This window comes from Leptonychotes weddellii, chromosome 2 (genome assembly GCF_054177405.1).
Source record: "Leptonychotes weddellii isolate Sample4059 chromosome 2, ASM5417740v2, whole genome shotgun sequence".
Classification (NCBI taxonomy): domain Eukaryota; kingdom Metazoa; phylum Chordata; class Mammalia; order Carnivora; family Phocidae; genus Leptonychotes; species Leptonychotes weddellii.
The window spans coordinates 27,665,770-27,688,632 of record NC_138370.1 but is presented as its reverse complement, the minus strand read 5'-3'; positions in this window follow the sequence as shown (position 1 = coordinate 27,688,632).

The window sequence follows — 22,863 nt, the reverse complement described above, 5'->3', positions numbered from 1 at the left end:
AAAAACATCAGGTTTAGGGAAAGACTGTGCATTTAATACCCTGCTGACTTCCCACAGCCAGGGGAATTCATAGATCTATTAAGTAAAGAGCTTCCAAATAACATGACCTATGTTTTATTTATTTTTGTATTTCCATTTTCCTTCACAAGGGTTAGCACCCAGAAGACATTCAATTACTGTTTTTGAATGAATAAATGAATGTATAAATGTATTAGATAAAGGCATTGATTATATAAAAATCTTTTTCCAAACTCAACTAATTATGTTAGAATCCATATTGTACATTAGCTATGATAGAAAACCATTTTTAATTGTTCAGGCTTTTATTTTCTTTTTAAAGCAGAACAAAGCATGTCTTCATTTCAATAATTAATTTCACCAATATAATAACTCACCTGCTTCAGTGAGTTTGGTGACACAGGAACAACCTGGCTTAGACTTTGTGGAGTGAAAAAGTATACAACTTTCCACTGAAAGAAACTTCAAATACATTGACTATGTCCTGGGGGAAAGAAAACCTTTCTAATAGAAAACACTAAAAACACGGTGCTTAATTATTGAATAACTGGGTACTTTGTTTTGATGGTTAAATCTATACCTAAACTGTGTGAACATATGGCAGTCTCTTAATACAAAGTTCCCCAGAATAGCTGGAGAACTAGGATGATCCCTAATTAAGTGGCAGTCTTAGAGACTAAGCCTTAATTAGTTAAATGCTTCAGTAAGCTCGGCATAGCATGGGCATTTCCAATGCCTTTCTCTGGTGCTATCTCAACACTCTCAGGGACCTAGATGTTGTGGTCATCTGTAATTAAGAGCAACATCTCCTTCTGATGCTATACTGCCATGTTGCAAAGAGAGCTAGTGAGTGCAATGAACTTGAACTCTGGATGGGCCAGTTGGGGCCACACCTGTTAAAACACGGACACGGGCGCATGGTTAATGTGTACATTGTTGATGCCTGGGTTTCTGTTCAGTTCTCATGTGTGTGCATGTGAATAAGGTGAAGTAATTAAGTACACAAGAGGAAATGGCATTGTTAGAATGGCAAGAGGAAGGGCACTTGGGTGGCTCAGTTGGTTAAGCGTCTGCCTTCAGCTCAGGTCATGGTCCCAGGGTCCTAGGATCGAGCCCTGCATGGAGCCTGCTTCTCCCTTTCCTTCTGCCCCTGCCCCGCCCCGGCTCTGCTCTCTCGCTCTCTCTCACTCACTCTCACTCTCTCAAAAGAATAAATAAAACCTTAAAAAAAAAAAAAAAGAATGGTAGGAGGATGTGGCTTCTCCAAGCTGACAGGGAGAGGTCAGTGATTGTAGGGCTGTGGGTATAGGATTTCCCTTCCTCCAACGGGCTGTTGATTTGGCTACAACTGCAAAGGTTTTCACATTCTGTTGGTCATTGTATTTACATTGGACCGTTAATTCTAGAATTATTTATACATTACGATAAAGGGTGCTCCTGTCTGTGGGCAGAGCAAGCAATACTCAAATGATAGGTGCCAGTCCTTCAGATCTGTCATGAGGGATGGGCAGGAGGTGGCCACAGAGCAAACCCGAAGATGGCAATGTGGGCCACGTTAGTATTTCTAAACATGACTGACCTTTTCAGTTTTCATTTCCTACAAATGGGAAACAATATGCCAATGACAGGCTGACTGATGTTTCTCCGAGCGCTCCAGATAGCATTTGCATCTTTCAGGAGAGTAGTCTGCAAATCTGGCAAATACTGGCATCAGGTTTAGCCCAATGGAGGGAGAATGTTTTTATTTATTTTAAGGCCTGAAGCAGAGCCAGCAAGAGTTGTGATTAAATTAAAACTTTTTTTTTTAAGTAAAAAGAAACAGCATTTGTGGAAGAATGCATTATAGACTCATCCCTGGTACGGATGGAGAGGGCATGCAGAGAATCCCAGAGTTTCATTGGTTTGTGCCGTTTCTTCTAGTGTGCTAGAATCATGACAAGGCATTGCAATTTTCTTCCCTGGGTTTTACCCTCTGGGAGCTCATTTCAAGCCCCCAGCCTTGGACCTTAGGGACACAAAAACATAATCAAAGCAAAGAAAGCAAAGAAATCTCCAGTCCAACTGCCTTGTACTTATGTTTCACTTGGTTTTAGAAACTTGCTCTTTCTTTTGGGCCCTGTGACCCGGGTGAATTTAGCCAGGCTGGACAGTCACGTGTTATTAAGTATGTGGGAATTTACTCAGGAGCTATATTTCATTCTTAGAAAAACCATGCTTGGGGCGCCTGGGTGGCTCAGTTGGTTAAGCGACTGCCTTCGGCTCAGGTCATGATCCTGGGGTCCTGGGATCAAGTCCCGCATAGGGCTCCCTGCTTAGCGGGGAGTCTGCTTCTCCCTCTCACCCTCCCCCCTCTCATGCTCTCTTTCTCTATCTCATTCTCTCTCAAATAAATAAATAAAATCTTTAAAAAAAAAAAAAAAGAAAAACCATGCTTATGCCTTTAATTCCATTTCTACTTCATGTTATTCTCATGAAGATAATGTGAAATACAAAGATGGGGGTTTGCATATATGGTATAAGTAGTTCCTTCTCATCCTTCCGCCTCCTCTTAATTCATCACTGTCCTTTCCGTAACTATTTATTGTACTTCGTTTATTTTCCTATGGCCTATATCCACAAGTACAGTGAAAGTGCCATAAGGTAATGTTTGAAAGAGCCTACAAGACGGCACCTGATGAGTCTTGCCTCCTGGTATTCCCACCCTGTGTCGTTCCCTTCCACGTTGTACCAGGGCTGGTCTCTGCGGCCAAGAGAACACAGAACTGATGGTATGTCATGTCGTTTCTTACACCAGGTTATGAAAGACTAGCTTGTCACTCAGCCTTGCCCTTTTCTTCCCTCCTGTACTGAGCAGCCCCATGGAGAAGCCCACCCCTGTGGCAAGGGTTGAGGCCATCTGCCATCAGCCACGTGGCTGTGCTGGAAGCCAACCCTCCAACCCTCCAGGTGACTGCAGCCCTGGCCAGCAGCTCGATGTCGCTTCATGAGAGGCCCTGAATCAGAATGGCTCAGGTAAGCTGCTCCTGGATTCCTTACTCAGAAACTGAGATAATAAATGTCTGTTTGTTTGCCTTGTTTTGTCTTTTTAAAGATTTGTTTATTTATTTGAGAGAGAGAGAAAGAAAGCCCCAGGGGAGTGGGTGGGCAGAAGGAGATGGAGAGAGAGTCTTAAGCAGACTCCCCACTGAGCGTGGAGCCCAACCTGGGGCTCAATCTCAGGATCCTGAGATCAGGACCTGAGAGGAAACCAAGAGTCAGACTTTCAACTGACTGCACCACCCAGGCACCCCATAAATGTTTGTCTTAATTGCTAAGTTTGGGGGTAATTTGATCCAAACAATAGATAACTAATGCAAGAAAGATCAGTGTTTGATTGCATGCTCCAACTCCCAGCACAACATGGCACATAGATCTCAATGGACTGACTGAATAAATACTTGTTGAATAAACAAAGGAATCTAGACAGCTATCAACTTTGCCCAAGCACATTCTATAAGGAATGTTTTGTATTTGTTCAAGTATAACTAGCAACCACTTTACTAAAGTTGTTGGTCAAGAAATCCATTTATAAATAAATTGGGGAGAGCCCTTTACCTGAAGACCTAAGAGAAGTTTGAAATTTTATCGTCCCTGAGGCTGTACCACAGTGTGAACATACATTGTATGAAGCAGTTGACATAAACACAGATATTTATAGGGGCTCCTGGGTGGCTCAGTTTGTTAAGCGTCTGCCTTTGGCTCAGGTCATGATCCCCGGGTCCTGGAATCGAGCCCCACGTCAGGCTCCCCGCTCAGTGTGGAGTCTGCTTCTCCCTCTCCCTCTGCCCCTCCCCTGTTCGTGCTCTGTCTCTCTCTCACTCGCACACGCTCTCTCTCAAATAAATAAATGGAGTATTCTTAAAAAAACCCCACAGATATTTATAAAATGAAGTATAAAAAGCCTTAAGGTATGATTTTATGTTACCTTCCAATTCCTTCTCCTTGGATGGTGAGGCAGATATGATGAAAGGAAGTGTCCTTCCTGACTGGTTCTCTCTTAGTGGTCTGGAGTCTTGTTTTGTTCTAGTTTGGGATCATGTACTGAGCCTCCCATTGCCTGTGTTTCCATCCCATGCAGACTCTATGGGAATGCATGCTTCCCTGTTCTTACAAGTCACAAAAACATTCTCAGACCGTCTAAATTCTATTGTTCAAATTTAATAAAGAAAACCATTAACAGTTTGTAAGTTTACTTTCTTTCACAGCTTGTCTGAACAATGCTTATTTAGCCATTCCCTACACGTGGCTTCTCTCCTCTCTCTCTTCTGTCTTTCTGTCTGTCTGTCTCTCTTTCTCTGACTTTACTACTCTGTCTTTGCCTGTGCTCCTTTAGAGTGGGGGGAGTATTTTGGTGATCCCTGTTTTTTGGCAGTGAGGGAAGAATCTCCAGCCTGAACAGAATCTAGAAAATGCTCCTTAGTGTGTGAAAAATTGTTTATCCATTATTTATGTCATAATCCACTATACAAAAGCCCACACATGTAGAACTTGTTTGTGAAGCCTTTGTAGTAGCCCCTACTTCACAGTCTCGTTAAAGCAGCCCTATGAAGGGGAAGTGGACAATGTGCTCAGATAACAAAGTTGACCCGGTCTTTTGGCTTATCACAAAATAAAGAAGACAAAGACAACGAAGTTTAATGTTAGCTAAAGAGGCAGGGACACCAAGGGAATTGTGAATATGGCACAATTTCACAATCAATTTATTTTTCAGTTTGGAAAACACTAGACATTTCTCTCTTTCTTGCAAGGCATCTGGAATTTTTAATATTCCTGTCCACTGATTAAAAATTGCCATGGTCATATCTAGCTTTGATTATCTAACCATATTTCTAACCACAGTCTTAAATCTCTTCTACTTGGAATAATTCTCATTCTGTCTTAACACCCAGCAAAATATCTTGTATTTAGACATTTCATAAATATTTTAAAACTTTAAATGAATCATAACTGTACCCAACTATGGCTATTCAATTGATAAATATTCTCCCTTTCTCTTGACTGCAAACCACCCCCCACATGCATATAAACCATCCCCATCTTCACCATGTTACCGTTTCCTTAACCAATGGAATGTTCCCAAGATCTACTGATCAATCTGGCACACCATTCAAAATATACTTGCAGACTTTTTTCAACTTTCATCAGCTACAGTGATTGCCTCCTCCATTATGTACCAGTCTGTAGGTAAATTTAAGTATGTCTGCACACCATCTCTTCATTATTTGTTTCCTAAGTGATTCTAAATCATTAAGTTCTTTTTGTGTCTCTTTAACATTCTTTACAGTGCATGTGATCCAAAGCTAGGCATGACATTTCAGTGAATACTGTCATATATCGAATACACTTAATATGAACCTCAGTTAGGAAAAGAGAGCCAGGCAAAAGGAGAAATCGTATTTTCACAGAAATCGTAAAGAGTTGCAGTATGTAGCTAACACGTGTAGGGAATCCAATAAAGGTGTGTTGCCTGTTAATCCCCGAACGTCATACCTTGCCTTCTGAGGCTTTGCTTCCCACATTTTTCATAAGACATGGGGACTGAGCTTGTCTTCCTTCCCTTTAAAAAGAAGCCCTGCCTACTCTTGCTTCTCTAGATTCCTCCCCGAAAAGCTAAATTTGAAAAATGTTTCCTCTTGGCTGTCTCCTCAATATATCATATATTGACCTTTTTATTGAAAATTTTATCTCTCTTCTTTAAAGGCAGATAAAGAAGACTGTAATAAACATACTATCTATAGCGAGAATTTTTTTTAATCTCACAAATGTCTCAGGTCCTTTGTTCATGATCTATTGTTCCCGATTTTCCAGTTTAGGTGGCATCTGGAAGTCACATGCATCCCTGTACTTCTAAGGGAAGAACTCATCAAAGCATTTTCTCCCTAACTTCTATCTCAAACATCTTCCGAAGGCTTTAACCCTCTAGATTTTCAAACACTTTCCTACACAAAAGCCCCTTTTCCTAGTGGATAGAGCTAAAAGTGTGGATAGTATGCCCCTTCAAAACTGCTTGTCTTTAGTAGGTAGTCTGGGCACTTGAGAATGTCCTAATAAGTAGATTCTGACTTTGTTAATGTCCTTGCTGATAGAGGAATGCTTGCTTTATTGTGCACAGCTCCTGCAAGCTTCATAACCCTCAGCCCCTGACCTACCAACTCTCAACCAAAGATTCATTTCTTCTCTGAGTCATGTGGTACATTACTTCAATCACTCTTGATGTCAGCATGATCAAATTCATGTTTCCTTATCCTTTTATTGCATTTGCCCTGCCAACCCCACTCCGGGACCAACCTATCCATCTACCTTCTCTGTTCCTATACATATGGGCTGTGATTCAGGAAGAAAGAAATAACACTCTGGTACAGATTTGAGTCTCTATATTTTATGATCTAACCTATGGCTCCACCCTCAGCCAGGCTCTCAGACATACTTGAAAATCTTATTACATATCTTTGAATCTCCCATTTCTTTTCTTTTTTTTTTTTTAAAGATTTTTATTTATATGTTTGAGAGAGAGTCCAAGCAGGGGGAGGGGCAGAGGGAGAAGGAGAAGCAGACTCCCTGCTGAGCAGGGAGCCCGACGCGGGGCTCGATCCCAGGACCCTGGAATCATGACCCGAGCCGAAGGCAGACGCTCAACCGACTGAGCCACCCGGGCGCCACAAATCTCCCATTTCTTACAAGGGTTACTCAAAACCATTTTGTATTTCACCAAATTTGTCTCTTTTCCTTCCAATCCTACCTCTCCAACAGTTTAGATGTTTTTCTAAGGAATAAGTACAAAATTGTATGTAAATAACTTAGCATGATGCTGAACACAGAGCAAAGGTTTAATAAATGTAAACCATGACTATTACTAAATAATCAGAAAGTGCAGAAAGTAGGAAATGAAATCACACGGACATCCATCCCCTCAAGTTATGTACTGCTCGGCAGTTTCCATTTTCACAGACACAATAATGTAGATGAATGTTATTTCCTCAAAAACATAAATAGTAATTTCTCAATTGCTTATCTAAAGTGAAACAGAAAGTTTACTAAAAACATTAAGTGGCAGTGTTACTAATATGTTTTAATTTCATGTTTCTCTATGGGGTTAAGCTTTATACCTGTTGGTAAAACTTAATAAAATATTGTAAAAATCAAAGCCACAAAAAGATGCTATTTTTCCAACTTTCTGTTATAAAAGAATGTAAATGTGGAAAAAAGTTGAACGGATAGTCCAATAAACACCCACGTACTTGCCAAGTAGACTCAAAAAATATTAATATTTTACACTACAGTACAGTACTTTGTGTTTGTGTGTTTGCAGGAGGTTTTGAAGTCATTTGCAGTATGACACCTCTAAATATTTCAACATGCAACTCCTAAAAATAAGTGTGTTTTTACACATAATCATTATTCCATTATCACACCAAAGAAAATTAATAATTCCCTTATATCAGCTAATACATAGTCTTTATTCAATTTTCCCAAACATGTCTTCTATAGCTGTTTCTGTTTCTTTGTTTGAACAAGATCCAGTCAAGGTCTCTGTATTGGATTTTTGTTGGCTGTATCTCTTTGGTCACTTTTCTTTCCAAAATAGGCCTCCCACTTTTTCCCTCCTAATGTTGACTTTTTTAAGAGAACAGGTTAGTTGACTTATAAAAGTATTCACATTCTTTTTTGGTCTAATTGTTTACTGATAGTGGTATTTAACCTGTTTATCCAATCCCTTAATACCTTATACGTTGGAAGTTAGTACTGAAAGCTTAGATTCAAGTTAACCCTTTTTTTTTGGTCAAGAATCCTTCACAGGTAAGGCTGTGTACTTCATATTATACTACATTATAAGGCACATAGTATCAAGTTGTCCAACTATTTATAATGCTCAGTTATGGTGATGAAATTCAGGTTTTTTATCATGAGGTCAATTTTTATTCATTTTCATTTAGCAAATAATCTATGGGGTAATACTTTTGTATATTGGTAACATGCAGGGTGTTTTCCAACAATCTTTGAATCCAAAATTTCAGCATTCTTGCTTGAATCAATTATTTCATTGCAGGCTACAAATTAGTGATTTTATTCCTATTCTTATTCATTCTACATTTGTGGTCTAGCATTCTTCTATCTAAAACAGCTTTTCTCCCACCAACTGGATATTTCCTAAACAGACAGGCTCTATGCTTAATTCTTTCTTTTATTGCCAAATTTAAAAATAAGTTTGTGCTGTGATAATTATATCTGCTGGTGGTACAGAAGTTTGTTTGGCATACTTATTTTTGCTCCTCTCCCTTTCCTAAAATATCACTACTAATTCATTTATTTATTTCATTTAATGTTTTACAATTAGTTACAGTCCCAGAACTGACCAATGAGAGTTTATCCACACTGGATCCTATGCTGTTTGAACATGTTCCCCTTAGTCTTTGAGAACTTTGTTGCTTTCTGGCCCAGTATGTTGTTCCTTGTCCTTTCTCTGTCCCAGACCTGAAATCAATCAACGGAGAAGTGAAACATCAACTGATAATATGGGAGAAAATATTTGAAAATTATATATCTGATAGGGGACCACTATCCAGAATATATGAAGAGCACTTACAACTCAATGATAAAAGAAAAAATAACTCACTTAAAACTTGAAAGAGGATTTAAATAAATATATCTACAAAGAAGATATAGGGATTGAGGAAAAGCAGTCAATCTAAATATGAAGTTAGCTGGGTTTGTTTTATGTTTTTATTTTAGTTTTTGGTAGATGCCCTTTATCACGTGGAGGAGCTTCCTTCTATATGTACTTGGTTGAGTGTTTTTATCATTTAAAAGGGTTGGATTTGTCAAATTTTTTTTTCTGTCTCTATTAATTACATGATTTTTGTTCTTTATTTTTTTAATTTGGTGTATTATGTTGCTTGATTTTCAGATGTTGAACTAACCTTTTATTTCTGGGATAAATCCTATTTGTTCATGGTATATAATCTTTTTTATATATTGCTAGATTCAGTTTGCTCCTATTTTGTTAAGGATTTTTGCTCTTTCTTTACAAGGGATATTGATCTATATTTTGTTTTGTTTTTCTTGTGATGTCTTTTGGTATTAGGTTAATCCTGGCCCCTTAGAATGAGCTAAGAAGTATTCTCCACTCTTTTATTTTTGGAAAGGTTTGTGAAACATTGGTATTCATTCTTCTTTGGACATTATGTAGAATTAATTACTGAAGTCATTTGGACCTGTTTCTTTTGCCGATTTTTAAAAATTAATCCTTCAATCCCTTTATTCATTATAGGTCTAGTCAATTTTTTTTATTTCTTCTTGAGTCAATTTTTGTACTTTGTGTCTTCCTAGAAATTAGTCCATTAAAATGGGGGTCAATTTAGCTAAGAAATTGTCAATTTTATTGATCTTATTAAAGAATTAACTTTTGGTTTTGTTGATTTTCTCTATGGTTTTTCTAATCACTGTTTCATTTATTTCACTCTAATTTTTCATATTTCCTTCTTTCTGATTGCTTTAATTTAATTTTATCTCCTTTAATTTCTTAAGGTAGAAGATTAGGTTATTGATTAGAGTTTTTTTTCTTTTTTAATGTAGGTGTTCATAATTATAAATTTCTCTCTGAACACTACTTTATCTACTTTCCATATGTTTTTGAATGCTGTGTTTTCATTTGTAATTTTCTCAAAGTATTTTTTAATTCCCTTGCGATTTCTTCTTTGATCCATTAGTTATTTAAGAATGTGTGCTGTTGTTGATTTCTAATTTAATTCTATTGTGTTTGGTTGCTATGGTGTGAATGTTTGTCCCCCTAAAATTAATGTTGAGATCCTAATGCCCAATGTAATGGTATCAGTATATTGGGCTTTGGGAGGTGCTTACATCATGAGAATGGAGCCCTCAAGAATGAGATTAGTGTCTTATAAAAGAAGCTCCAGAGATCCCTACCCTCCTTCACCATATGAGGATAGAGAGAAGACACCAGTTGTGAACCAGGAAGAGGGCCCTCACCAAACGTAACCATGCTGGCGCTTTGATCTTAGACTTCTCAGCCTCCAGAACTGTGAGAAAAAAATTCCTATTGTTTATAAGCCATCCAGTCTGTGGCATTTTGTTATGGCAGCCCAAATGGACTAAGATGTTGGTTAATATTCTTTGTATGATTTCCCTTCTTTAAGTTTATTGAGATTGTTTATAGTTAAGCATATATGGTCTATGCTAGAAAAAGTTCTATATGTGCATGGAAGAATGTTTTCTGCTATTGTTGGGTTGAATATTCTGTAGATATCTGTTAGATCTAGTTGGCTTATAGTGTTCTTCAAGACTTCCTTTTTGAAAACATTTGGCAAGCTGAACACTTTTTGAAGTCTACTTCACCTGTAGTGTGTAGCCTCTGGGTCTCTGCACAGTTTTTTTCTTGTTCTTATCCTTAGCCTGACTACTTAGCAGTCACCTTTGGGTCAGCATAAGCTACTTATTGGTCAAAGATATGCTTAAGTCCCCTTGGCCAGTAAACTTTTACCCTTGACCATTGGATTTATGTATAGTGTGGAGGTAGCTATCATAGTCCAAGGAATTTACACATCTGGCCAGGCATCAGTAACACATTTTCCTTCCAATCTTTCAAAAAAGGGTTCAGTCTGATACAGTACTCCAGACTGAAAAGGACATATGTAATTTTCTTTTTTTAATGTGGTTCAATAAGAATCACCCCTTGATCAGAGTAACTTATTGTTCAACTAGTGTTTTGGTCAGAGTTTGTGCTATTGGTGGGAGTGCAAACTGGTGAGCCACTGTGGAAAACAGTTTGGAGGTTCCTTAAAAAATTTAAAAAAATTGCCATATAATCCTATAATTTCAGTTACTGGATATTTACCCAAGTAATATGAAAACACTAATTCAAAAAGATATATACACCCCTATGTTTATTGCAGCATTATTTGTAATAGCCAAATTATGGGACCAGCCCAAGTGTCCATCAATAGATGAATGGACACACACACACACACACACACACACACATATATGGATATAGATATAGATAGATATAGACATAATGGGATATTACTCGGCCATAAAAATGAATGAAATCTTGCCATTCACAATAACAGATGAATCTAAAGAGTATAATGCTAAGTGAAATAAGTCAGACAGAGAAAGACAAATAACAAATGACTTCATTCATATGTGGAATTTAAGAAGCAAAACAAACAAAGAAAAAAAGAGACAAACTGAAAAACAGACACTTAACTATAGAGAACAAAGTGGTGGTTACCAGAGGGAAGGTAGGTGGGGGGATGGATGAAATAGGTGATGGGGATTATGAGTACAATTGCCATGATGAGCACTAGGAATGTATGGAAGTGTTGAATCACTATATTGTGCACCTGAAACTAACATTACACTGTATGTTAACTATATTGGAATTTAATAATAATAATAATTAATAATAATAAAAGAAATTGTGGTATATATACACAATAGGATATTTTTTAAAAGGAGATCCTGCCACTCACAACAACATGCATAAGCCTGAAGGATATTATGCTAAGTAAAATAAGCCATCTGTTATTTATTTATTATTATTTTTTCCATTCTCCAACTTTATTCACGAACATGGTATCTATAAGAATCTGGGAGAAGGGCCTGGGGGTCAGCAGGCTGAGACAGCTGTTCAGGCTCCCCTGGTCCCTTCCCTTGGGGGTGGGAGGGACAGACCACAGAGATGTGTCAGCCCTATCAATCCACAATCCCAAGCTTCCCAAAAAAGGACAGAAAGAAAAAGTTGCATGATCTCTTTTACATATTTAATCTAAAACACTCAAATATATAGAAGCAAGAGTAGGAGTGTGGTTACCAGGGATGGGGAGGTGGGGAAAATGGGGAGATATTGGTCAAAAGGGTACAAAATTTCAGTTGTGTAGGATGAATAAGTTCTAAGAGATCTATAGCACATAATGGAGCTATAGTTAACAATACTGTATTTTGTACTAGAAATTTGCTAAGAGAGTAGATCTCAGGTGCTCTCATTAAAAAAAAAAGTAACTATGCAATGATATGAGTATGTTAATTAGCTTGGCTATAGTAATCATTTCACTATGTATATGCATATCAAAATATCACATTGTGCATCTTAAATATATCCACTTTTGATTTTTAAAAAATCCCACAAGAGTCTTTGCATTCCAGAATAAAAGTCTCAGTGTCATTACAATAATAACAATAATAGTAACAATAATGGTAACAAAATAATAGCTGTAAATCATGATGTTCTCACCATATGCCAATCTCATTTGATACTTGAAACTACTCTATACAGTTGGTAATATTACTCTCTTATTCTTGATGAGGAAACTCAATCTCAAAGAAATTAAGAAACTTACCCAGAGGGGTGCCTAGGTGGTGCAGCTGGTTAAGCAACCAACTCTTGGTTTTGGCTCAGGATGTGATCTCAGGGTTGTGAGATTGAGCCCCACATTGGACTCCGCCTTCAGTGCAGAGTCTGCTTGAGATTCTCTCTCCCTTTCCCTCTGCCCCTCTCACTTATGTCCTATCTTTAGCTCTCTCTAAAATAAATAAATAAATCTTAAAAAAAAAAACCCTTAACCAAAGTTGTTAAGCTACTAAGAACCACATTGAGATATTAGCTTCAAATCCACTTCAACTTCTTTCTAAACTCTGTTTTCTTTCAATGACTCTCCAATTATCCATGTGTATGTTTGCCCTGTTTACCATCCCTGAGGTGTGTAGTCATCATATTTGCAGGAGCTCAAAGCATGTGACTTGCACAGAGTAGATTTCAATAAAATCTGTATCATTGAATTTGCCTATCTGAGCATGAAGAAGGTTAGTGCAAAGATCAGAAGGCTTTGGCTAACTTATTTGCAATGTTGCTAATTCCAAATGTGTCCTTGGACAAGTCTTTTTTACATTCTGCACCTCTATTTCATTTATTATTAGATGAATAATGAATATTCTTATCTCACTAGAATACAAACGAATAAATGAAGTAATGTGGCCTTGGAATGGCCATTGGCTCTCTGGCCGGAGACTGTGGAGAAAATGTCAATTAAATCATTTTATTTTTCCTTTTCCTCCATTGGAAGGTGTTTTGGGGATAAGTGTGTTGGCTGATATTTTAAACATATTTAAAAATGGCTCCAATAATATAAGTAAAGCAACTTAAGCATCTGGAAAGAAAAGTGCTATGTCCACCTGGGGGTGATAATGATGCTCAAGGTGATGAGGAAGAATTTTGATAACAATAAATCTGAGTGAATTTCGCTCAACCTGCTTGCAGAAAATAGCAGCTCAAGGACATAAAATTCCCCCAAAGGTTAGTTTTAGTGTCTAATTTTGCAAGTAGATTGTTCATGGCTTTCTTGATCCCATATTCTAGACAAAATGTACATGTGCTAATACCATGTCTTGCTCCTTGATCCAGAAAAATATTCATGCCAACTGTGAGGATAAGAAGAAATTTAAATTAGTTCTTATGAAAGCATGTTCAGTTTCAGAAAAACCCCATCTTCCCAGTGCACATATATGCAGTTTGTTTTTCCCAGCAGAATGTGAATACGGTAGCTTTAATACATTAAATAAAGTCACACTGTGGGTTTTTTTTTTTTCTTTTACAGTCATGCTTGATTGCATTCCACCTAAATAAGTACAATCCAGGCAGATGCTATAAAACCAAAATCCTGCAGTGTAGTAGATTTTTATTCATGAACATAAAAGTAGCTGTTGGAACTAGAGTCTTTGAGTATCTTATGATAAAGACATGAAGCAAAAGTAAGGATGGTCAAGAGCAGGGTTATAGAAGTCTGATATTATGGAAGCCTTGGGAAAGGGCAATCAGTGTGCTGACCCAAAGCTGCAGGCAGCACCACAGAAGGAATGAGGCCTCATCTTCTGCCATTTTGTCTTGACGTATTATAGGAAGTATTTGCTAAGGAGACTTATCTACCAATACTGAAGTTTTCTAGCCTTTCCACGGGACCTGACCCTCTTCAATATCTATGAGTAGAAGTCTGTATCATCACAAAGTTGTCCATGAGTTGTGAGATGCCCAGTTCACTGAAATGCAAAGCAACACCACCTTCTTGAAAGAGTTTCCTTATCTCTGAAGGAAGGAAGCTGAGAGTGGAATCTCCCTCCTTGACAGAGTTTTGGTCTGATGTACCTACAAATGGGTACAATGCATGTAGTTTTCTGCTAACTTTTTGCTGGGGCCAGGGTGGGAAATGTGATGGGGGTAACAGGTGTGATATCATTGTTAGACTTTACCTATAAAATCTATAATCCGGCACAGCCTTTTTTGAACTCAGATGAAATGTGCTCATCTTTTAGGAATTTGAAAGTCCAAGTAGGACCTAAAAACAACTCTGGGAAGGTCTTCACTTCTCCCTATGGTCTATGGCATCAGTCTATGTACATGGAGAAGGTGTGTGGTTTGCCCTAATGGTGACTAACAAGACCTTTTCCCCACTCAAAGCCCAATGTTTTCCTTCATTTGGTCAGAGGGAAGCAAAAATCTCCCCAGTGGTCTCCAAACCTTTTTGATAATGTGCCCTACCAATAAGATATTTGAACCAGATAGCCCTAATCGTTGTATGACTATTTTAAGTTGTATACACTTACTACTATATTATTAGGATGTACATTATCGAATCTGAAAATATAACATTTAAAGGACGAAGTTAAATGAAAAAATATGTTTTAAATAATTTTGTTTAATAATTTAATTAATAGGACAAAAACTATGGTGTTCTTGTGAATATGCTATCAGTGATTTTTATAAACTGGCAGAAATGTGATTGAATGGAGTCGATATGACTAAATCATCTTTGTCTTTAATTTTTAATATGGGTGATAAAAAGCTCATTCTAACGTTAAAAGTGCCAACTCTTGGCTTTTTCTGTCTCATGTTTTCTCTGTCTGTAATTTGCAGGAATTTCACTAAACCACTTATGATGACTGGTTTAGTGAAATCTGGGAAATGCAATCAATAAATCAACTTACCCACATGTGCGTAAATTGTGCTAACTCCAACAGCACAGAACAAATGGCCTAGTGTGATTGCAGCCCTCAATTTCACCACATTCTCTTACTTAACCCGTGGACTCCTGGTCCCTAACTGAGACATGAGAGGAGGCACAGATACCATCTCATAAATTAAATATTTTGAAGATTAATTCTGTTCCTATGTGTAGGTGAAAATACATATAAATAGAAGTTTTAATATTTTATTCCAGCCTCCCATATGATCATCATATGCACCTAGCATTTCCATACACCACTTCGGAGGCCCTTATATAACTTATTTAACAGAGGACAACAAGTCGATCTGATTTCTCAATTTTTGACTCTGTTGATAAAAGCAGATAAGAATGATGATTTGGGGTGAGGGGATGGGGCAGTGTAGTGAAGGAGATGGGAAAGCTTCAGCTACCTCCTAGAGGTAACAGACAGGATAAACTGTTTTCTCAACAGCTGGGGCATAATGCCCTCTTCCCTCTACAGCCACCATGCTTTAAAAAGAAACAACTAAGCCATGTAATGCCTTTCATGTTTCCTCCCTTTAAAAAAAGAAAAGAAAAAGGAAAAGAAAGAAACAAACAAACTTTGAATGAGCCTCATCAGTGAAGAAAGGTCAAGTGAAACCACTATGGCACATTGTGTTCTAGGGAGTCTTTTTTCCCCTCCACACTGAGTGGGATAAAGGACCCAGTCTTGACTGCCACGTAGTGGCTTCTTAATTGAGTCTTCCATCTTCACGGGACCAGATGAGAGAGTCGCTTAAAAGGGGCTAAATTCAAAACCACGTGCGGTTTCAGAACAAATTGTCCAAGCCACCTAAAAGTGGAGTTCTTTAAAATCCTGCTGCTGCTTTGGCCACACGGGGCTCTTTCTGGCTCCAACCAAAGAACTGCTGTGTTTAAAGTATAGATCCCTGTAATGAAGTGACATTTGACTGTTCACAGTGAATTGATAGTCTCTCAAATGAGAGGACTATTCACAGTTGCATTTTTCTCAACTCTGTTTAGTGAGGAAACAGTCCGTGATGCATCCAGAAGCCTCCTGTCTATCTGTGGGAATCAGGAGATGAGGCTGAGCAGAGGCTGGTCCATTATAGGATGCTGGCAGGGGCCTGATCCTGGAAGGCAATTTGGGGCAAGTGTTACAGGAGTGCCGGCTAATAAAGGAAATGTGTGGAGAACTTGGACCTGTTGTTAAGTTTGAAGTTGGATGAACAAGGGGCTTTACTGAGACAGCCAAGGATCAGGGAGACCTGGGGTTGTCAGAGTACCCACAGCAAAGAGAGATGGTAATATTTAGGGACAGAAGCTGAAAATCCAGAACAGGATGACCTCTTACAGTCAAGGCTCTTTATTTTGAGATAAAGTCATATTAAATTTACATCTGGAAACATGAAATAATGAAGCTGAGGAACAATAAAACTAAACATAATAGCTTCACCAAGTGCTTGGGCTAACATATTTACTCTAAGAGATTATTGGGTGATACAAATAACTGTAGTAGAAACTTAGGTAAGTAGTAAAATGGAAAGTTAAAATCCATACACCAATTACCATGTGAGGCAGAAGGGCTATTTGGCAAGCATAAAAGATCACTGATACAGTACTCATAAAGCAGTCCTGCATTTCTGGCTTTATCAGGAACTAATTGAGTGACCTCAGGCAAATTTGGGCCTTGTTTTACTCATCAGTAATATGAGAGAGTCTGTAATGTTTTATCTTTCTTTATTATCATAAAAGTAGTACAGAAATATGGCAAAAGAAGCAACAGTGTAGAAAGATTTAAAAAAACCTTCCTACCCTCCCTTTCTCTGCCACATGAACCCTCAGTCCATTTTCTCAGAGAAAACCATTATTGATACTTTCTTTGAAGTCTGAGACAACATTTATGAAAATACACATATGCAAATGCTTTAAAAGCAAGTGAAATTTTAATACACATACTGCTCAGAACTTATCTTATTTACATTAAAATATATGTTATAGGCTGAATTGTATCTCCTCAAAATTCATGTGTTGTTGCCCTAACCCCCGCTACTTCAGAATGTGACTATATCTGGAGATAGAATCTTTAAAGAGATGATTAGAGCAAAATGAAGTCGTCTGGGTGAGCCCTAATCCAATGTGACCAGTGGCCTTTTCAGAAAAAGAGATTAGGACACAGACAAGCACAGATGGAACACCATATGAGACACTGGAATAAGACAGCTATGTATAAGCCAAAGATAAAAAGCCCTCAGAAGAACCAATCCTACCAACACCTTGATCTTGAACTTCTACCCTCCAGAATTGTGAGAAAATTAATTTCTGTAGTTTAAGTCACCCAGTCTGTAGTGCTTTATTATGGCAGTCCTAACGAACTAACACAATACATCATATATATCTTTACATATGAACACATACAGAACTACCTTGCATTATAATAGTTCTGTAGTATTTATTCTATTTTATAGATATGATACAAGTGATTTTACAATTATTGGAAATATAGGTTGTAATTTGCCTCCTCTTTAGTGACCAGAGGTCAAGTACATCCTTTCTGGGAGAAAAAAACAGTACCCAGAGCCACCACACTTTTTTATACACAATGGGTATGGGCATACCTCATGTTATTGCACTTTGCTCTATCATACTTCTCAGATACTGTGTTTTTTACAAATTGATGGTTTGTGGCAAGTCTATCCATGCCATTTTTCCAACAACATTTGCTCACTTCATATCCCTGTGTTACATTTTGGTAATTCTTGCAAGCTTTTTCATTATTTGTTGTTTTGTTGTTATGGTGATCTATGACCAGTGATATTTGCTGATACTATTGCAATTGTTTTGGGGCACCATGAACCATGCCCAATAAGATGGTGAACTTAATTGATTTATGTCGTGTGTTTTCTGATGGCTCCACTAACCAGCCATTTCCCCATCTCTTTCCCTCTCCTCAGGCCTCCCTATTCCTTGAGATACAATAATATTGAAATTAGACCAAATAATAACCCTACAATGGCCTCTTTGTGTTCAAGGGAAAGGAAAAGTTGCATGTTTCTCACCTTAAATAAAAAACTAGAAATGACTATGCTTAGTGAGGAAAGCATGTCAAAAGCTGAGACAGGCTGAAAACTAGACCTCTTGCACCAGTTAGCCATTGCGAATGCTGAGGAAAAGTTCTTGGAGGAAATTAAAAGCCCTACTTCAGTGAACACACAAATGATAAGAAAATATAACAGGCTTATTGCTGTATGGAGAAAGTTTGAGTGGTCTGGATAGAGATCAAACCAGCCACAACATTCTCTTAAGCCAAAGCTTAATCCAGAGCAAGGCCCTAACTGTCTTTAATATTATGGAGGTTGAGAGAGCTGAGGAAGCTATGGGAGAAAAGTTAGAAGGTGGCAGAGATTGGTTCATGAGATTGAAGGAAAGATGCCATCTCCATAACACAAAGGGCAGGGTGAAGCAGCAAGTGCTGATGTAGAAGCAGCAGCAAGTTCTCCAGATCTAGCTCAGATCATTAGTAAAAGTGGCTGCACTAAATAATAGCTATACAGTGTAGATGAAACAGTCTTCTTCTGGAAGAAGATACTGTCTAAGACTTTCCTAGCTAGGGAAGAGAAGTCAATGCCTGCCTTCAAAGCTTCAAAGGACAGCTGACTCTCTTATTAGGGGCTAATGCAGCTGGTGACTCAGTTGAAGACAATGCTCACTTGACATTCCCCAAATCCTAGGGCCCTTACAAATCATGCTAAATCTACTGCCTGTGTTTTGTCAATGGAACAACAAAGCCTGGATGATGGTACATCTGTCAAAATATAGTTTATTGCATATTTTAAATCCACTCTTGAGAACTACTCCTCAGGAAAAAAAAGATTTCTTTCAAATATTTATGATCACCGACAGGGCTTCTGGCCACCCAAGAGCTCTGATGGGGGTGTATCATAAGATTAATATTGCTTTCATGCCTGCTAACACACATCCATTCTGCAGCCCATGGATCAAGAAGTGATTTTGACTTTCATGTCTTATTATTTAAGAAATACATTTCATAAGCCTATAGGTGCCACAGATAATGATTCCTCTGATGGGCCTTGGCAGTGTAAATTGAAGACCTTCTGGACAGGATTCACCATTCTAGATGTTACTAAGACATCTGTGATTTATGGGAAGAGGTCAAAATGTCAACATTAACAAGCATTTGGAAGAAGTTGATTCCAACCATCTCGAACCCCTCAAAGCCATTTAGACTTTGAGTTCAAACTTAGGTGGAACAAGTAACTGCAGATGTGGTGGAAATTACAAGAGAACTAGAATTAGAAGTGGAACCTGAAGATGTGGCTGAATTGCTGCAATCTCATGATCAAATTTTAACATGCAAGGAGTTGCTTCTTATGGATGAGCAAAGAAAGTGGTTTCTTGAGATGGAATCTATTGGTGAAGATGCTGTGAAGATTGTTGGCATGACAACAAAGATTTAGGATATTACATAAACATAAGGGGCTTAAAGGGCAAACAGGGCTTAAGAGGATTGACTCCAATTTTGAAAGAAGTTCTACTGTGGGTAAAATGCTACCAAATAGTATGGAATGCTACAGGGAAATTGTTTGTGAAAGGAAGAGTCAATCAATGAGGGAAACTATATTGTTTTCTTATTTTAAGAAATTACACAGTCACCCGAGCCTTCAGCAACCACCATCCTGATCAGTCAGCAGCCATCAACATTGAGGCAAGACCCTCCACCAGCAAAAGTATTACAACTCACTAAATCTCCAGTACTGGTTAGCATTTTTTAGCAATAAAGTATTTTTAAATAAAGGTATGTACATTGTTTTTGTTAGACATAATGTTATTGTACATTTAATAGAATACAGTACTGTGTACATGATTTTTTTTGATAACACTGGCTAGAATTTATTGAATGTCTGCATGTGTATGTATATGCAGCTGGGTGGTTTTCCCCCATATATTCTCTTTGCTTTCTTTTTTTTTTTTTTTCATTTAAATTCAATTAGCCAACATATAGTACATTATGATCTTCAGATGTAGTGTTCAAAAATTTATCGTTGCTTATAACACCCAGTGCTCATCACATCATGTGCCCTCCTTAATGCCCATCACCCAATTATCCCATTCCCCCACCAACCTCCCCTCCAGCAATCCTCAGTTTGTTTCCTAGAGTTAAGAGTCTCTCATGGTTTGTCTCGCTCTCTGATGACTTCTCATTCAGTTTTCCTGCCCTTCCTCTATGATCCTCTCTGCTGTTTCTTATATTCCACATGAGTGAAACCATATGATAATTGTCTTTCTCTGATTGACTTATTTCGCTCAGCACAATACCCTCCAGTTCTATCCACATCAGTGTAAATGGTAAGTATTCATCCTTTCTTTTTTTTTTTTTCTGATGGCTAAGTAATATTCCACATCTTCTTTATCCATTCATCTGTCAATAGACATCTCAGCTCTTCCCATAGTTTGGCTATTGTGGACATTGCTGCTAAGAACATTGGGGTGCAGGTGTCCTTTCGGATCACTACATTTGTATCTTTGGGGTAAATACCTAGTAGTGCAATTGCCAAGTCTTGGGGTAGCTTTATTTTTAACTTCTTGAGGAACCTCCATACTGTTTTCCAGAGTAGCTGCACCAGGTTGCATTCCCACCAACAGTGTAGGAAGGTTCCCCTTTCTCCACATCCTCACCAACATCTATCATTTCCTGATTTGTTAATTTTAACCATTCTGACTGGTGTGAGGTGGTATCTCATTGTGGTTTTGATTTGTATTTCCCTGATGCCGAGTGACGTGGAGCATTTTTTCATGTGTCTGTTGGCCATTTGTATGTGTACATTATTTTTATATGCACTGAGAAACCAAAAAATTTGACCTACTTTAGTGTGATATTCACTTTATTGTGGTGATCTGTAACTGAACCCACAATATCTCTGAGCTATGTCTGTATTGAATAAAATGTTAACAGGCAATACAGAAGACTGGACCAAATGCCTAAAAACCAAGATTTCTATTTCTACTTATGAAGGAGTAACTTCTATAACATAATCTTTACTGTTTTAAACGATTTGAAAATTAAAGAACAAGGAGAAACAACTTTTCAGACACTGAACAACAGCAGCAAAGGCCTATAATTTTAAAAATAATGGAAACAAATAAAATAAGTGTTACAGTTGACCTTTTTTCCTGAGACCTACAACCTCTGATTTGTGGTAAAGAGCGGGGAACTCAAACAGAGCTCAGGGGTGTTCCTGAAGAGAAGAGACAGATAATGAATTCAGGGAGAATGAAGGGGATAGAATTTGCAGTCCAGGGTGCCAGAGAGGAGGGAACTAAGTAGTGAAAGAGCTCTAGAAATACGTAAGAGACCTCTTTAGTCTTTTGTTGAACACCAATCTCTTCTTTTCTAGGGGAAATTTCATGAAACCAGGCAAATAACAGCATCAGGGTAAGTTAATTACTGGGGAACTATAAGCAAAAAAAACCCTCCAAAAACACAAAAAACAAAAACAAACCAAAACAAAAAAACAAACCAAAACAAAACAATCTCCAGGGCTCATGCAGACCTGGGAATCTTCTGAACTACTACCAGCCGGAATGAAGAGCTCTTGTTGGGAATGTGAGGCTCTCAGTGAAGACTTTAGAAGAGTAACACATAACTGGCAAGAATGAATTAACTCTTGAGGAAAGGCTACTCTAAAATTTCCCTAAAATATTAAAACCAAGTCTTAAAAAGATCAAGCTGTTTTCTAAGTAACTTAATTGCTTTCTGATTGGGTTCTATCACTCCTTAAGAATATAAGAAAATCCAGGACTCATCAATGTAATATTCAAAATATCTATCATTGAATAAAAAAATTAATAAGTGTATGAAGTAATAGATAAAATTGATCCATTAATAAGAGAAAATTAGTAAACAGAAGAAACACAGAAATGAAAGAGAAGATAAAATTAGTAAATATTGGGTCTTCCAAGAGGATGCTAAGATGGGATTAAAGGTGAAAAGATTCTGTCAAATTTTGTACCTGTAAAAGGAAGTAAGGAGTGAGCTGAAGAAGGCTGGGAAAGCAATCAGACTAGAATTCAAGTGTGACTCTAAGTGAAGGTAAGAGGAAGAGAAGGTTGAATGGAAAACTCCTAGACTGTCATGCAGTCTGAGATGTTTTGGTAAAATCATTGTTCTATCTTTGAGTCAAAGTCACCTAACTAAAACATGCTTTGTCTCCCAGGAATGAACCTGTCTTAGTAACTCAGCCACACTGAGTCATCAGCAGGGAGCAACCTATGAGAGACATGGCTTTGGTGCAAATCTGGTGATGGTTTCAAAGTGCAGCTGTTTGGGCCCTTAGTCAATTATTCCCTACATAGTGAAATGTCTCTGAGGCACAGTCTCATGACTGCGCCAGCAGACAAGTACTTTAAAACAGATATTGTAAAAATAGAACTCCTAAAGATGAATAATTCAATATAGAAATATTTTTAGGGGTGCCTGGGTGGCTCAGTCAGTTAAGGATCTGCCTTCAGCTCAGGTTGTGATCCCAGAGTGCTGGGATCGAGCCGGGTTCCCTGTTAAGCAGAGAGTCTGCTTCTCCCTCTTCCTTTGCCCCTCCCCCCTGCTCATGCACACTCTCTCTCAAATAAATAAAAAATGTCATATTCAGGGGCGGAGCAAGATGGCGGAGGAGTAGGAGACCTGGATTTCATCTCCTCTCAGGAATTCAGCTGGATAGGGATCAAACCATTCTGAACACCTACAAACTCAACAGGAGATCGAAGAAAAGAAGAGCAACAACTCTCTCAT